The 3,622-nt window shown below is 45.2% G+C and overlaps 1 protein-coding gene and 1 pseudogene across 3 annotated transcripts in view; one reads left to right on the top strand and one right to left on the bottom strand.

Annotated features, from left to right (window-relative positions):
• The window catches only part of Rftn1 (raftlin, lipid raft linker 1), a 286,679-nt gene that overhangs the window by 203,817 nt on the left and 79,240 nt on the right, over positions 1–3,622 (bottom strand). The gene's annotated exons all lie outside the window — the stretch shown is intronic.
• The window catches only part of LOC111816867, a 7,447-nt pseudogene continuing 5,734 nt past the window's right edge, over positions 1,910–3,622 (top strand).

Below are 3,622 nucleotides of genomic sequence, written 5' to 3'. Positions count from 1 at the left end.
TTGCACTTGCCAGGGAAGCACTTATTCCACTGAGCCATCTTCCTGGCCCTTGTTTTCTTTTTAAAAATTTAATTTTATCTTTTTTTGAAAAGTCCAAACAAAAGCAAGAATAAAAATCAAACAAAGACAGAAACAGGGTAACATAACAGGGTAACAACAATACATGTTACAGATTTTCAAAACAGGAATAGCCAATTTACAATGGCTGATATATTACTATTTTTATCATCAAATCTCTTGCTAAGATTAACAGATACAGTTACATGCGGTAGGACACAGGATTGAATATTACCACTTGCTTTCCAGAAACCTTCAATTTCTGTTTCTGTCTCTTTTTTCCTTTCCTTAAATTTTTTAAAAAATATTTTAAAGAAAGTATAGTAATAATTGATAAACTGATATGAAAACAAGAGACAGACAAAATGACATAGGACCGTCCTGCTACAATATTACTGTTTTGAACTTCACATCTTTACATGGCTTTTTCAGCCTGGTCCTCTTTGCCTAGGAACTGAATCACCTGGGTATAACACAGCCTCGTTCCCTGGCTTTCCCAACGTAAGATAAAGTCAGAGCTGGGCTCCTGACATTCACTCACAAACCTGACAGTCACATCTTTAGGCTGAGCTGTACGTCTCAGTCAGGGGGCTTTTGGGTATGTTACTGCTGACTGGAATATTCTGCAGACAACTCCTCACCATAAACCTTTCTTCAAAGTACTGGTTGATGGCTTCAAGGAAGGTTTGTATTTGTTTCCCAATAGACAAAATCAGAATCCTGACCTGACAGGCTGTTGTAATTTGGGCTTTTGGAAAGAGGAGCAATGTAACACAGGACACATTTTAGATTATTTTATAATGAATCACTGAAAGAATCAAAGAGGAAAAGCGCCGGAAATCTGTTCACACACTTAAAATCAATGATTCAAGCCGAGAACCTGGATTCCATAATTACGTGTGCATGAGTCCAGCTGAAGACTGAGCACATACCAATGCGTCCCACCAGTTCAAGAGCCCACTACAATGTTTCAGGAAAGGCTGATTTGTGGATCTGCGCTGCAAAGGCCAAAAGATCAGGGCTGGAAGCTAGAAAGTCTACATCAGCAGAAAGAAGGTCCCGTGCTAACAGCTGTGAAATCAGCAATGGAGCCAGGCAGTAAGCCTCAAGGCAAGCACCAGAGCTCCACAGAAGGGTAGCACAGCCATCCTCAGCAGCAGTGAGGTCCCCAGCTCCTTCAGTAATGAGGAAATTAGTGTTCCCATGGGAAAACTAACACAACAAGCTTCTCCAGGAGACTGAGCAATGCATCATCTTCCTCTCCAAATCCATAAAGCAATGCTCAAGGAGAGGACCAGAGCTTCCCAAAGCGAACCATAGCCTTCTTTAGCAAAGAGGTCACAAGCTCCATCTCCAATAAGAACAGCAAGTTCATCAGGAAAGCCAACACACCAACGCCCCCCATCACAATAACCCATCTTCCAACAGCTCAACATCCTCTACAGCTTCTCCAGTTTGGCCCCTTATCCTGCTAGAAACAACCCTCAGGTGGCCCCTGTACAAGCAGCACCAAACGAGTTCAGAAGAGCTGTTTGTAACAAGCTGCCCACCAACTGGAAATCCACCTCACAGGCCTATGGGAACCAACTCCCCAAGAACACATCAAAGTCACACAGGAACAATATGAATTGTACTGGGCAATGGGCTTCACCTGCCAACTGTGTTCAATACAATAAGGATTTGAGGATTGGGCCCTGAGGCTATCTCATGTGTACATCTTGCCTGACATCCTGGCCTTCTCCCCAGGTGAATCCAAAGGTACAGGGCCCAGCCTTCTGGATCCACTTGACCCTCGAGGGAAAAAGCGGCAACCTAGTGAGTGTAAGGGCAGAAGGAGCTCCCTCCCCAAATGATGACGGTGCTGGTGAATGAGTTCATGGTTCTCTTCACGAGGAAGGAATTGGCTGGTGCCAAGGTAGACTGGCCCCCTTCTCCCTTCTCAGTGGCCCCATAAGTTTTCCTTCCCCAGAGCGACCATGGTATCTGCAAACATGTCTGGACCCCCAAGTGCTCCTGGTCTAGTAACTGCCACACTGACCCCAAGGCTGTTGCTGTCTTCCTTCATAAAGATAAACCATAGACAATACCACATACACTTGGATTTCATTCCTCCTCATCCCCTCCAGAATGGCCATATAGTATTGGAGGAGAAAGCCAAAATCACAGTTGCCCCCCGCTAGTACACCAGGCCTTTGTGCTTGACACCTAGGAGATTCAGGGTTGCCCTACCAATTCCACAAAACACCAGTAAAGTTATCCCAAGCCCCATTTGTGAGTCCTGGATGGGAAAAGAATTCACAAACTGGCACTCACTTCCACCTTCATTGCCCTCACAAATGGAGCCCAGAGCAGGTGTGGCTAGGCTTGAAAGCAGTCAGCCTAGATAATTCCATGAATATGAGTAACAGCCCATTAGCAGGTCCAGAGTACGAGCACCCCAACATCAAGCTTTACTTACCTTGCAATGCCACTTTTTCTCTGGCTGCAAGATTCCTTCCAGTGCCAAAACTGTTCACCAGGAGTACAGCATGACAGTGAGGAGAATACAGAGTATGACTCCCTCTTCTAGGCCAATAGGGCTTCGAAAGCCAGAGAAAACCCAGAGTTCGCACACAGGTGACTTGGACCAGCCAGTTCATACTTGCACCAGGTGTCCTCAGGCTAAGTTCTAATGTCTGCATCAGTGAGCTCTCGGCTATATTAGCACCTTTCTACAAACTTGTCAAGATATGGGGGGAAGATGGAGATGCTTGCAGAAAACAGGTATTTTATGTTCATGGAAAACTGGATGAAGAAAACTAGACAGATCATAAGCCTGTTAAGGCAGAAGACCTAATGAAGAGAACTGTCAGCCTAGGCAAAACCTCACCACGCTGGCCCTCATCTTCAGCCACACGATGGCACAGCTGAAAGGCACCTTCCTGTGGACTCTTGCAAGGAGACACACTTAGGAGCACTGAAGCAGATGCTGCTGAATTCTGGAGAAAAGCTTTTGGAGAACAAACACTAAAGAGAACCTTGGAAGAGCTTTCCACGGCCCGTACATGAAACACATTCTACCAGTTCAGGGGCTGGAGGCCAGGACTCCCAAACCTACCATTGATCTGACCTGTAGTGATAATATTTCTGGTTTTGAATTTGACATTTGCACATGGCTTTTTCAGCCTGGTCCTCTTTGCTCAGGAATTGGCACTGCTTTGCTGTAACATAACCTCTTTCCATGGCTTTTGAAACACACGATAAAGTCAGAGTTGGGCACCACCAATTCATTCACCAACCCTGTAGTTTCATCTTTAGGCTGAGCTGTACTGTCTGGGTCAGGGGCTATGGGGTGTGCTACTGTTGATGGGAACACTATGCAGACAATTCTTCCCAATAAACCTTTCTTCCAAGCACTGGTTGATAGATTCAAGAGAAGGTTTGTATTTATTTCCTGATTGACAAAATCAGAACCCTTACCTGACAGGCTATTGTTGTTGGGGCCATTCCCAAGGGAATAATACAATACAGGACATAATTTAGATTATTGTGCTCGTACCCCACCTGCCCAGTAGGAATTTCTGCC

Source organism: Octodon degus, unplaced genomic scaffold (assembly GCF_000260255.1).
Source record: "Octodon degus isolate 3935 unplaced genomic scaffold, OctDeg1.0 scaffold00043, whole genome shotgun sequence".
Classification (NCBI taxonomy): Eukaryota; Metazoa; Chordata; class Mammalia; order Rodentia; family Octodontidae; genus Octodon; species Octodon degus.
The sequence above is the reverse complement of the archived record's forward strand: the minus strand, read 5'-3'. Positions and strand labels throughout refer to the sequence as shown.